General features: G+C 43.9%; 1 protein-coding gene across 1 annotated transcript in view; it reads left to right on the top strand.

Annotated features, from left to right (window-relative positions):
• Nucleotides 1–12,424: 12,424 nt before the first annotated feature.
• Nucleotides 12,425–14,093, top strand: part of LOC111252643 (uncharacterized) — an 18,130-nt gene continuing 16,461 nt past the window's right edge. Inside the window, exon 1 of the mRNA XM_022810862.2 lies at nt 12,425–13,228. The gene's annotated coding sequence lies outside the window, so the exon portion shown is untranslated. The remainder of the gene's footprint in view (nt 13,229–14,093) is intronic.

The raw sequence follows: 14,093 nt of genomic DNA, 5'->3' as shown, positions 1-14,093 counted from the left end.
TCAACAAAAACCCCACTTAGCTATCCCATATAGACCCAGATTTTCAAATTTTATCAAAGAAAACGCGGATTACGCTAAACCTTTTTAAGGAAACTTCCAAGTTCCTATTCAGAGAATTCCAAGAATTTATTCAAATTTTGAATCGGGGTCACTTTGCTAGAAAAAAAAAAGCATGCAGGGACATATGCAGTTCAGTCTTTTCTGATATAGATATATGTTGGCACTTCAGAATCGAATTCTGAAGCTTCGATGAGAACGAAAATCTTCCCAGGGATGAATTTGTTATTTTAAGAGACGGCCGAATAAGCTACCCTTTTCTAGCGTTTTACTGTTAACTACGTTCGAGAGTGTTTTTTTTTTTATAGCAGATCTAATGTTATATACTTTGTTTCCAATTTTATCGCATTTCAGAAGTGACCCTGCTTTCCTGTTGGTTAAGTATCGTTCTATTTGAATATGATAGTATTCTTTGAAGTGGGAAAACTTTTCATTTATTTCACAAATAATAATAAAGCTGTTACCAGTGAACTATGTATACCGACCTCACGCATTAACAAATATCATCTATTAGTTGCGGTCGTTGTTACATAAAGAATGTAACTAATGTTTATGAACATACAGGATCGATGATTGGCTAGACTTCACGATCCTGTTACAAATACGAAACCGATATCAAGTTCACTCTGAGGTCATCGCCGACAAGCCTTTGCTAATAGCAGACGAAAGTTGTGCTCGCAGCAATATTGCCATAGCATTATTGCTACAAAAAGAGCGACTCATCCAGATGCCGCCGTAATAGTTGCGGCTTTTGTTCCTCCTGTTTCGATGGTTGTTGTTCTATCGTAAGGGGGTTTCTCTATTCAGCGGAACGTTGTTTCAGTCTCCTTTTGCCCGTCGCTTGGCATCCACCAGCGTCGTCTACCAGCGTCTTGGAGCAGCGTACCATCACCCGCGGACATGACGTTCTCCTATCACAACCACTACGGGCAAAAGATATCGTGGTGGGTAAGTGGGTAGTATCACTATCGACAGAGGCCTCCTCGTTACCACAACGCGTGCTTTCCTATGTTAATAAAGTGTATCCATATCGTGTATTTCCCGTTGTGCCGGTCGGACGGCAGACGTGCACAACGTGACCACGCCTGCTGCGATGGGCTCGGAGTTCCAGCACCACCATCAGTGCATGTATTTTGATCCATGGTTCGCCTCGGTTAGATGACGGTGCCAGCAGGACAACGTTCTGCTGTTACGCAAGAGGTCTAGCTTATATTCGGCACTGTCGACTCGACCGAGGCTGGGCCTGCAAGAGCTGCTCATATCGCAACCGCTATCTTTTGCATATCGTGAAGAGAGAAAACACTACTTCAGAGGATTCGGCGTTACCGTGCTGAAGAATATCGAGGCGATGGTCGGCGAGGTTCATCTTGGGTTGCAATTCAATACAAACCCGTCTGGACTCTATCAAATAGACAGGCGCCACAGGCGATCTACAACCGTCGTAACATGCGCGACAATAGAAAATCAGCTAATGGCCAGTTACAAAAACCAACAATCAATTACATTATTATTACTGCGCTTTTTGTTTCGCGGTAATGATGGTCGGGTCAACTAATAAAAGAAATGCTATTCTAAATATCGAGGCCCACCTTCTGAAAGCTTCGTAGGAGTCACATGATTCCAACGGCTGGATCGGTAGTAGAATACATACTCGAAAAAAGATGGTGTTTAAAGTAAAGGCACATTTTGTTAATAATAATCTATCGTTTAAGCTAAACCGATCGAGATTTTACCTTCATTTCCACCGATAGATAACTAGAAGAAATTATCGATGGCACAAACGTTTTGCCTCTGGTCAGTCTCAGCTACTTTTATTCATGTAAAAGCTAGCTGTTCCTTTTTCCTCAGCAGCCCCTATGCTGTTAATCATGTGGACCACTTTAATACTAGAATAGACGTAAGTACAAAACGACCTTTACAGAACCGCGCAAAAATCTCCTATGATCAGTAAAGTGACTGGGTGCAAACATCTGCTCGTCCTGGTCAACAGATTATCATGCGCAAATCATTGCCTGTGAGCCGTTGGCCGTATGATATAGAATTGACTAGGAGGTATCTTGTCCTTCTATGGCCTTTCTCCGGATGATCGTGATTGATTTTGCCATTACGAACGAAAGACGGCCTGCTCACTTCACGCTATTGTACGATTCTAGTATTCGTGACATAGACCGAATTATAATGCACACGTTGTTCCAGAATATTTCTGCCTGTATCGTGTGCGTGGACGCTAACACGTGTAGAACATGTGTCCATCTATTTGTAGCGCGATATTTAACTAGAGGTTGAATTTTAGACGGAGTTAGATGATCCGTTGTAACTTTTCGTCTTATTGATTATAGTGACGTTATAGAAATTTGTTGTTATGTATTCGTTAGGATTGGTGTTTATTATAGTTGGGTTTGCTTTTTTCCTGCTAGAGTTTTAAATGCTAAAGCTTGAGCTACTAATCAACGTGGCCGACATGTCGATGATGCCACAAAATTGCGTCGAATTTGCTACCATTGTTTCTTTTCCGCACTAGAAACTCCGTTATTAGATATCCAGTGTATCCTTTTGTCAAACGTTAGCTGGACTTTTTCCAAGTATGTGCCTCGGTATGGCACCATATCTGAACGTACGGTGGACTATGCTCTTGCGTATCTAGTCTGCGGGGCGGGCTTAACGCGACGTCCTTGTTGATTTCAAAGTAAAATTTGTAGGTTGCCAGATAAGTTTGTGAAGATTCGTTCATCTTAACCCGACGCCATAATTCCCCTGGGAAGGGTTAGGGAAACCAAGCATACAAAAAGTTTTCAACAAGGCCTAAATCCTTCCTTTCCTAAGGCCTTAATTTGCGTTTCACGAAGTTGCTAGTCTCTTCAATTGTGTGACATTCTATTAAAAAGGTCCATAGACATTGTTTTTAATTTTTGACAATTCGAATTCAAAAAACTTTGAAAATTGTTAAAAGATAACTTAATAGAGGCACACTAGATTGTTGACTACAAGGTTGACCAATCTAAGTGTTCCGAAAAACTTAGAAGTATTCGGAACGGATAGGATAGAACACAAAACGGCTCTAGTATTATGGTCCAGCAAGTAACACCACGTTCCAGAGATGCTTCACTTGCATTTCTACTAATCTAATACGTATGGTCTCGTATGTATAGATCAAGTCCAGCTCAGCCAGCTGTATTCCATATCGAGAGAACGCCCAGAAGTCTTAATATCTTTAGGGTCACTAAATGACTGTAGAAATATATGATCTTAGCAAACAACAAACATTGTGTAGGGAAACGAATCTGCCAGAGACAGGAATTACCCGAGCTAGGACGCTGGTGGTCTAGCCAGCAAGTATTTGCCGGTGGCCGTAGTCATCGGAATCGTCACAAAACATATACAAGAAGCTCAGCTAAAACGACTAGGTGCTCATCTCAGCTCACTCTAACCCATTTCAGGACAGAGGGCCATACAAGTAAGCCATCATTGAGCAGCAACAGCAGCGGCGTTGGACGCGCCATTGAACTTGTGGCTATAAACATAAGGGTGGCTCCCGCGACTCCCGGGAAGAAGCAGACAGGCAAGGAAAAAAATTTTCCGTTTCCATCAATGCTGCATAGGCCTTTTGCCTCGTTTTGTGTTTAATGGCGACGCGCATTACCCGTTCTTTGCGGAGCCATTCACTGGGCATAAAGAAAAACACTGTTGCTTTGGTTTGCCCTCTCACTCCTTCCATCCTTGTGCCGACAAATTTTGCCCCTGCATCTCTCTTTAAAGAGAGGGTTTGCTATCGGCGACGCCGTTGTTATTTTGCCGAAGCTGTTGCTTGCCAACGAAGCCGCACCAACGAATGAGTAATAACTGAAGGGAGACAGCGGGACTTCAGCAACGAGATTGGTCTGTCTGGCATCTCACCTACCACCACCGAAGGAAGGCAGGCGAATATCCACATGCTTCTTCGGACAAGGTGGCAACAAATCGAGAATTTGCCCGTTGTTCCCGATCCGACAGATCCCACTCCGTCCTCTCTGTAGAGGCGGTCGCGTTAGCTTGTGCTCAGTTTCCTCATTTTTTCATGTGCCTCTAATGCAGCTTCTACTCGCTAACAATGAATCAATGAACGAGGTGTTTGTTGCTATTGTTGCTTTGTGTAACATGTTTCCTCGCATTGTCGACGATGTGACCGCGCTTGTCGACATTGTTTGATCGCGAAAGACGATTAGGATGCTGGGATCTAGACGGAGGGCTGCCCTATCATGTTCTATGCCTCCGCACAAAATGAACAGATATACCGACCATTCAATACAATCGTGCAGCCCATCTGCACTCTAGCATTTGGAGACGGATATATTATGTATACGTTTAGAAATTACTCCAAGCTGAGCGCCACTTTAGACGGATGGCGCAAGGGGGAAGTGAGAAACATGTATTGTTGCTCGCTCTGGTAGCGGACAATGCACTGGAAAAAAAAAGAAGGTACACTTGACAAATGGATAAGTGACTGTGTATGGAGACTTCACAGAGTTGTATAGCAATTTTTAGGTGGGTAAAAACAGCTCTGATTTGATTTAGGTTGGTAGCTAATATCGGAAAATATATGCGTAAGAAGCGAAGTCGGTGAGGGCGTAAGAACTTTTGCAGTTGCGGCAAGCCTGAAGAAGATTGGCAATTTAAGTTGAGAACCTATTTAAGGCGAAAGATAAGTTGTATCTGAGACATTACTGGCCGATTGCTGAATGAAAAAAAACAAACAAAAGATGGAAGATCGTATGCGAGAAAAGAAACAAAATGTATCAATTTTCTATTTCTGTCTATGTTGAATACATTACTAAGTTTTAGTAAACTATGTGATCTTTCTTATTACATAGCTATCAGTTGGTATAGAAAAATCATCATTCGAATTAATTATTACGCCCATGAGCTGAGACGGGCCAAAGATTTCAAACTGAAGGCCCGAATTATAATATCCGCTGTTCTACGTGTTTTATCATCGCAATGCTGATTTCTTACTCTGTTTTAGAGGTTCTCCTCAAGATTGGTCCAGAAAATAGATGAAATCACATTATTGTGTTATATTGTCATACGCTGCAGTGGTTTCGATTTGTACGTGTCCGGGGGGACTTATGCGATACACTGCAGCAGTCAATTACAACGTAAGTTTTTTTCTGATGAAATCCTTGCTCAGACGCTTGTACGAACAATTCACAAATAGCCCCACAAATAATCGCAACAACAATATGGCATATACTTTTTAGCAATTGTGCAATTTTTTCTCTGAAACTATAGAAAGAAGGGCTAAATCCCGTCACCCCCTTCCTCTGATTCATTTTTTGATGTCTCGTTTTACCAGTGGAAATATGGTATGCTTTCGTACGCGTTTGATGATGGCTCTGACGTTGAAGCCCTGCTGCCTGCTGAGTGGATGACGAAGAACTAATAGTTGAAATGTAATTTACTCGGACTTCCTTTTTAAACGTCTAAAAGCCCAATTAAGCTCTTTATAAGATTACTCAAGCACTTCCTAGGCCTCTGACATCTCGACAGCGAAGAGCTGTTAGCTCGGAGATAAGCTCAGGAAGTGAGAGGGTCGGATAACGCCAACTGCTTCGTAGAACACTGGCAGTGCCAGCGTGCCGCCCTCGTTGGCTGGGAAGTGTTACTTTAGACGCTGCTGCCCTCGTCCGTCTCGACGCTGTTCATTTTAGCAAGTGCACGAAAAACCCAAGAATCACCTCAGCTTGATTCGGCTAGATTTTATAAATTTTATAGACCAGCTTGCCTTTTGATTCTCTGGCTCCTTGCTAATTCTGTAAACTTTTCGATGTCAGATTATATGCCCTTTCGAACTAACGCATTATACCGTTCTTTTACTTGTAATCTGTGTGTAACAAGCATATTTTGCCAGCTAATAGTTATAAAGGATAGGGAAAGAATAAATATAGCAAAATGAACGAACGCAAGGCGCTTTTTAGCTAAGGGGCACGTTTCGTGTTGTTTTTGCGAGCAAGACATAGCACTTGCACTTTAATTACCAGCGAAAAATCACTTATTATTTGTCGTAAAGGGGGTTTTGGATGAACGAATTTCTGGTCGACGAGTCGTTAAAACAGGCCCGTGGCGACGAGATGCCTGCCAATGCTTTCTATAGGGGAATCACTCCTCAGTAGTTGAGGTTCTTTATTCCAGTGACCGCTTGCCCTGTCTGTATCTTCTGCTCTGTCCGTTTGCACAGAGCCGTCTTCTGTAACCCGATCGGGGTCTGCGCAGTTTTGCCTTCATATCTCTCTTCTCAACATCCAAAAGTCAACTACCCTCAGCTCAGACATAGGCTTTGCTAACTTCGAGCTTCGTCGTGCCCTACCTTTGCAACCCTCTAGCTGCTGATCTTGTTTCATCCACACAGCCCTATTGTCGAGCAGACCGCTCGACGTTGTCCAGACTCGGCTTTTCATTAGAACATTGACGTTCTGAACGGCGACCGGTATCGTCCAAGTCCATTGTTCGATATTGGGTGCGTCACTGACTAGAGACTTGGGTTGGTTGTTTGTATAGTGAACGTCAAATAACGATGCACAAACACGCTCTGCAGCCTTTGCTAAGTTGTATCAGGTTTATTTTTAGACTATTGCCTTCTTGCTTTGAAACTGATTTTTATTGCACATGTCAAGTTTATCTTAATTTTTCCTGTACGGTGGCTGCGCAGAGCCGTATCAGACATCCAATTCAGGTAATTGTCTGCACCAGCAATAGCTCAATCTTAAAAATGTCCGGTTAGCCTCGGATTTGAACTTGGGCTACCAGACTGATTTGCAACAAAGTTATTATTTCGCCATGGTGAAGGCAAGCATTTTACAGGGTGTAGCTTTCTTTTCGTAAACATAGGAATGCTTCCTGGCCACTTCAAGTTAATAATAATTCTGTATATTTTAAATAAAAACGTAGTAATTCTTTGTTGCAAGGATCTAATTAAGCTAAATCATTTGAAGAGTTCGATATATACGTTTTACCCAGAGATGCCTAACGTTACCTTTTTAAAAAGCCTTCTTAGTCGGCCACAACTATCTGAATAGCCCATTGTAATTAATGAATATTACCAGAAAACCACAAGGCTTCATTTGGTAGATATTAATATTTGTGAAAGTAAGTAGTACTCTTAAATGAAGACCTAATGCCATCCAAGATTGAAGTTCAAGTAAACGGCGTTTTAGGTGTAGAAGGTTAGACTCTCAGCCGAACCAAATTCTGCGGCCTAAAGAAAGTCCCACTCTGTTTTAGGCAGAATAAAATTTTACACTCGACAGCGTTAGCGCGTAATGGGTGTTTTCCTGTTCCATAATATAACAGAAAACCGTATATAGTTATATCGGAAGGACAGATATTTTTTATTTATTTATTTATAGGCATTCCAAACAAAAAAGTGGACCAGCTTAAAATACCTATAAAATAGTGAAGAAAGATATTGCCCATATCGGCCGGGGGTCGTGCAAACGCGATATAACTTGTAATCCTATATACTATGTATACACACATCGGCGTCACAAAGACTGCGAGTCCTGTTTACGAGGCCAGCATTTGCTGGTAAGCCTGTGAGCATCCCTTAAAACGCTTGGGAAATTTTAGAAAACAACATTTGAGGAACAGTGTTGTTGTTGTTGTTGTTCTAAACATGACGATAGGCCACCTAATATCTGTTTTTGTTTTATATTTGCCGCAAAACTCTTTCAGTATCACCTACCTAGCTACCATGAAGGTTGCCGCCATTACTATACACTAGCGTGAATAAACATGCATGACTCTTCATGCAGGCAGCTATCATGCTGGAGTTCAGCAACTCCTGTTGTGTAGGCAAAGGGGTCACTTTGCATGCGTAGCGTCTCAGTCAGCTCCGTATCAGTGACTGAGAAAGGCTATCCACGCGCTCATCACTGTGGGTCGTCGATTGGGAAAGCAGTGGGTTCGTGCGACCCGCACCTTAGTCCTGCTGCTATTGCCACTGCCGCTGTGAGGTATCGAGGTTCAAATCCTGAGATCAAGTAGCAAAGTTTCAAACACAGCCAGCCAACCTACTGATCGTCTGTTGCGAAGGCGGCGTTCTGTCGAATGAATGGATGAAAGAGGGCGGATCAGAAAGGGGAACATGACCCGGCCGTTGAGCCCGAAGTAAGAATGGGTGGGTTTTCGTGGGAGTTTGTGCGACGAAGAGAACGGGAATAGCCACGCAGAGCCAAGGCCGAAGCTATTTTCCGATAATGTGTATCGTATCCGATTGCTGCTAACCCGTGGCTCGTTTCAAAGGCGACTCGATCAGACGGCCCTTTAGTCCGCGTCCCTTTACCATTTTTGCCCCGAGTACCTCATTCGCTTGCAATCCCCCCTGTCCCTCTAATCTCCCCGTCTAAGCCCGTTACAGACCAAAGCTTCGCGGAACTACGCGGCCGGCGGACGCTCATCATCAAAGCACGAGTCGAAGGGGCGGCGCAGTAAAAACGCGTCATTTAGAAGAAGGCTAGCTGCCTAAGCAAGAGGACGCGTTTGCTCTGGTAGGTAAAAGAGTGCCTGAGAATCCTCTTCCAACGACTTTGCCCCTTTTGCCTTCCATTGGCAATACCCCCACTGCTACTGATGGTGGCGACGGTAGCAGTGCTAAAGGCGCAGGTCATGGGCTCAGATGCTACCTCGCCTCTCTTTGCTACTTTGCGTATTAAGGGCCGTCAGTTACGAGGCGTTGCTTCGATCAGCAGCTCTTTCAAAGCTCACGAGAGCGTTCTTTGTTGAAGCCACACTAGCTCCTAGCTAACTAAGGTAAAGTATGCGTACTCGTTAAGCCGCCGTCAGTACTGCAGCTTCTGCTGCCATCGTTGCGGAACCATTCAGTGGCTCTTTCACTGCTTGACTGGCCGACCGATTGTAATTTGAAGCTGCAGCGGTGGCAGCCGTCGTAGCGGCCGAGGCTAGCAAGAGACCCTGAACAGGCCGAGTTTAAGACATGAAAAGGACCGACCGGTCGGTTACGAAGTGAAGTCGCTTGACACACGCACACCGACCCACGAACAGGTGGAGTCAGTGATAGGGAGTCAGTGGCAACCAGTCACGATGGCTGAGGTGATAGGACTGCAAGATGTCGCACTGCGACACAGCGGCTCGACCACGGTCCGCTGCAAGCTTTGCTACGACTGCTACAACGCGGTTCTAAAGCTAAAGCTGCGACCACGAGCACATAGTCGCGGGGGGCGGGGGACGATGGGCAAAGAAGTAAACGAAACGGGCGCAGGCACCCCGATCCGCAAATAAAAGTATAGAAACGAATTCGGGCGACCCTGGACGCGGGCATGTGAGCGAGAATTAAGTACACTTTCTCCGCCTCAGTTCGAGCGATGCTCCCTGCGCCGTCGTCGTCGCTGCTCCGACGACTTGTTCTTCAGCCGAGCCGCCAGAGGGTGAACTGGTCGAGGAGAGACACGGTGCGTTTCTAAAAGCGGAAAGAAACGGTCTCGCGCGGTCTCCGATTCCTGCTGTTGCTGCCGCTAGTAGAGAAGAAACTTCAGAACCGGTGGTCGCTACGTCCGCCGGTACATCGATTGTCGCCGGTTGCCATAGCCGTCGCCTCCGCAGAAAGGAGCATACCATTTCATCAGATGGCAGTAAGGCTTTGAAGCGCGAGTACCCACAAGTCGTGAACGCCCTCTGATTGACTAAGCCAGCTGCCATCAGAAGGAGCCGAAGGCCCTGCCTACCATGTATAACCCGCTCGCATCGATCTGTGTTTCCACATCTAGAGCGAAAGGGATTGCAAAATAACTTCCCCCGATTCCCAAACAGGAACGTTGTAAGTACAAAGTTAAAATACAGATTTTTTTCTCGAACGACACTGCTTAAAAAGGGACTATTTTGAAAATTGCTCCGTCTTGAATAAGAGTAATGCGATTTTGCGAAGAGGAAGGAAACCTCAAGTGTCAAAAGTGGAGGCACTATTGAATGATAAACAAAGCCGATAGCACACATGTGGACATTAATCTCCACTAAAGGTCTTATATATCGTAGCTTCTATTAATAGTCGGTCGCAAGCTAAAGGGAAGATGCAGACGAAGACAAATTTGAAACAATGACGTTAACATTTCCTGATGTAAACTTGGATTTTTAACTGCATCTTTCATACGACGTGAATTAAAGGTATTAAGTGAATTCGGGCCCATTTTTATAGCACTCTACACAGAATAAACCATGATTAAAACTGCGAGGAAAAACAGCAATGTCATCTCAGAAGTAAAGCATCAAGTGATTCCTGGATTGTTCGAGTGACGAAGTTGAATTGATTTGTCATAGTTGGCCATAAACTTTTATAGCGATGTGAAATGGTGCATGAAATGAACAGGTCAGCCAACAGGAACACTTCATACTGAAAAAGTACTCTTTAGTACATTGAAACCCTGATAAACCTGTTCATTACCAGGCTCAATCTCATGTAGGCACGAGCCAAGCATATAAATACCTTCAGAATGTAGTTAATTTTGCATATGTGTCGATTAGTGGCCTGATACCTATTACGGTTCAGTTGAAATCTATTCCCACTAATTTATAATAGCGCCCACTTGTTACACGCATAGCGTCCAGGACAACCCAAAATCTTGGACCAATCGTTGTTCCTTGCAAGCGGCTTTGATTGACGTCACCACATAGACCTCTAGTTACATTTAAATCTCTAATTAGAGGACCATACAGATTGTTAAAATGTTTTACAGTTTTTACTTGGTCGAAGTTAGCAGCAGAAGTAACGCTAGTCGTCCAGTTGTCCGACGCTACATAAATCATTGTTAACTTGCACTTCTTGGACTGAATGAATAAATTTTCATTCATTTTTTGATGGATACTCATGAGTACCTTACAGCCGTCAAACCTCCGTACTATCTAGCTATCTGAATGGATATGAGCATAGGCAACTTAAGCTAGGACTGAAACCGTTGCTTGCAATGAAAAGACGCCTTTATCGCGTAGTTTACACATAGCCTGTTATGTGAATTGAAGGCCTTAGGTACGTCTAGAGTTTGCCATGTTGTTATAGATACCGCCAATGCTAGCCTATCTTTGATAAGAATAAGTGAATCTCAAACTTTCAAAGGTAGTTGACTGCTTGTTGTCAGGTGTTAATATATCTAGATGTTGGTAAAAGTTTGTTATATATATATGTTGTCGATATTTGCTTAAATTGCAGCAATATAGTATATCCACAGCGACATAGTAATCCAATTGGCGCAATCTGTAGAGTTTTTTTTTACTGAATATTTTCAGTATTTGTACGGGATGCAGTTATAGAGTTTAATTTTAAATATTTAGATATGTTTCAGATCGGCATCACTCCTGCAGCTTCCCAGTTTTCAAACTCTCAGCACTGACGATCATTCTTCACTATATATGGTTTGCATAATTAACTTGACTACACAGCTTATGTACTTGTTGCTCAAAAATCAACCTGTAACGTACTAAAAAAAAATAACCACCAATTATATGCTTAAGTGCACACACTCCCTCTATCGAACTCAGTTACTTCTTGCCTTTTTTCTCGTTGTAGACCATACCCACTCCGTTTCGATACTTTCTCTTTCTACGGCGGACAAAAGTTTGTTCGCTAACAACAGCCTTCGCTTTGCTGTCCACTGTGACAAAGTTTACGACCGCTACGACTTGAACGCGCATGACTATGGTTTATCCATAATGGCCCACCGCCGCCTAAAGCAGGGGTAGCGTTTAGGACCAACGGCGGTTGCTATGGTCTCGCCACTGTTCCCAGTGTCAAAGGTATACGCGGTCGGGGTTAGCCGGTCGGTGTAGCTTTGCATTATCAGCGTCGAGCCCTTTGGTTTTGGTAGACAAGAAGCGGGCGAGATCAAACGTCAACACAATGCAATAAACTAATTTTGCGCCCCTTTTTTCCCTCCACTCTGCAAAGTACGGGAAGTCACCCAAACGCGTAAGGATCCTAAGCAACAATCGAGACAGAAGAGGCGAAGGAACCAAAGGGCCAGAGGATCAAAAACTGCTATAAAGGCGAAAGGACTGCGGTGCAAGTACGGTGACCCAGCGTACTTGTCTGTACTGCCATTTCTGAAGCCAGTCTACTCTCAACAGGCCTAGGTTTATCTGCAGATCCTTGTTCCCTTTCTCCTGTAGAATGTAGTTTAATAGGGAAGCAAAAAAGAAAGAGAACGACGAAGAAAATGTGCAAATGAACTCCGTCGAATAACCCCTGGCGCCCTCTGCCTTTCGTTGTGATAGTTTGCATTCAGTGCAGAGCTAGACGCATCCTCCCTTTCCACTTGTGGAGGCACGCAGCATCAAAACGACCGTAGCGCCATGGCCGTGACAGGCGGTGCAAAAGGTTTTGTCGCGGCGGTGTATAGCACTCCCCTGACTGTATTGTCTCTTGCCTCTGCTCCAGCCCCAGGTCTTCCCTAGCATGGTACACTAAACAGCGGAAAAGGTCCCCGCAGAACGAGCCTAGTTGTCAACCGTTGCACATCGGCCATCCTTTCGTAGCTAGACCTCCCCACGTTCCCGGTCCTCCATACATCCAGTGTGTCGAACAGGAAGCGGTGTCATTGAATTTTCACCACGTCGGGTGTTGCAATATACTTGACTAGTGACAGCTAGACTGCTGATCGACTAAGCGATACCGAATTCGAGTACGGATACTGACAGTTGTTGAGTTCGAGATAGAGCCGCTTGTCGGGGAACGGCAATCGTTGGAAAAGCAAAAGAAGGACCAGCACCAAAAAAGGGAAATCAGGAAGTAAGAGAACAAGACCCGTCGCCGCCGCTACCGCTGCCGCTGCCGCTGCTATCGCTTACAGCAAGGAAACGACGCCCAGACAAGACGAGGAGATCAACGGGCTGCGAGTCACGAACGAGACGTAACCGAAAGAAAATAAAGCAAGCAGATTTGTTGTGATATAGTGAAGAAATATTTGCTGTTAGTCCCGCGCCGTCATTGCGCGGCTGTTTTTGTTTGTTTGGATGAGTCCGCCAACTCGCCCAAAGACAGCGGACGCCGTCCACGCGGAAACGGTCGACCTATAAGCGCCAAAAACGATATCATTCAAGCCGCCATATCGGCGCAGAATAGAAGCACGAGTTAGATTTCAGTCTAAGAGAAAACGGAAAGGGTGTCGTGTCTAAAAAGTCGACTGCTGTATTTCAGGTGAGTTGACAAACAAAATGGCAGAAATATCGCATATAATTGTATGCAGTAAATTGTTATAGAGACAGGTTTCAACTGGATGAAATGAGCTACCTTGAATAATGAAACGCTTCTCATCCGCCCCAATGATTATTCTATAGCCATTTTAAATAATGGATTTGTAATTGTTTGCTTAAATGTGGAACTAAAATCCCCAGACTTCGATACCTCGCCGATTGTCAGACAGGCTTTGATTTTTAACAGCTTTCAATAGAGCTAACAGGAGATTTCGGTAAAGCACGGGAAATAGAACATAAGAAATAAAATGAAATATTGTTTTGCTTCAAATAAAGATTTTTTATTTTCAATAAAAGCTATATTTCCACTATCTAGCCGTATTCTGACGTGTACAAATCGTTTACATTATCGATACATGCAGCATTTGCCAGTCTACGAAGATTTCAGAAGTGCTAACTGTACGAAAATCCATCCGACCTAAATGAATTCATTCCTATGCCTAGTTCCCTCTATGGGAACAAACGTAAGGTAACAATAATATACCGTTCATCGTAAACTTGTTGTTCTACTTACGATATCAATACACCCAAATACACGCGGCGCTATCCGGGTACTATCATTCACAATACCGGGGCCGATTTAATAGTGGCCTAAGCCCAAAACGCGCAAAGCTATTCCATGTCGAATTGCTAGAACAGGCACGAACGGGCCCGAGTTGTATTTAAATCCAATAAGCAATTAATCGATAGGTAGGTATTTGTCAGCTTTCAAATAATTCGTCTAGGAACTTCCGGCTATATTGAGAACGCAATTCATACCAACTATTACTTCTAACTTCTGTCTGTATGAAAAACAACGCCATTATATA

Source organism: Varroa destructor, unplaced genomic scaffold (assembly GCF_002443255.2).
Source record: "Varroa destructor unplaced genomic scaffold, Vdes_3.0 BEIS01000006.1, whole genome shotgun sequence".
NCBI classification, from domain to species: Eukaryota; Metazoa; Arthropoda; class Arachnida; order Mesostigmata; family Varroidae; genus Varroa; species Varroa destructor.
This window is presented reverse-complemented; position numbering and strand designations above follow the sequence as displayed.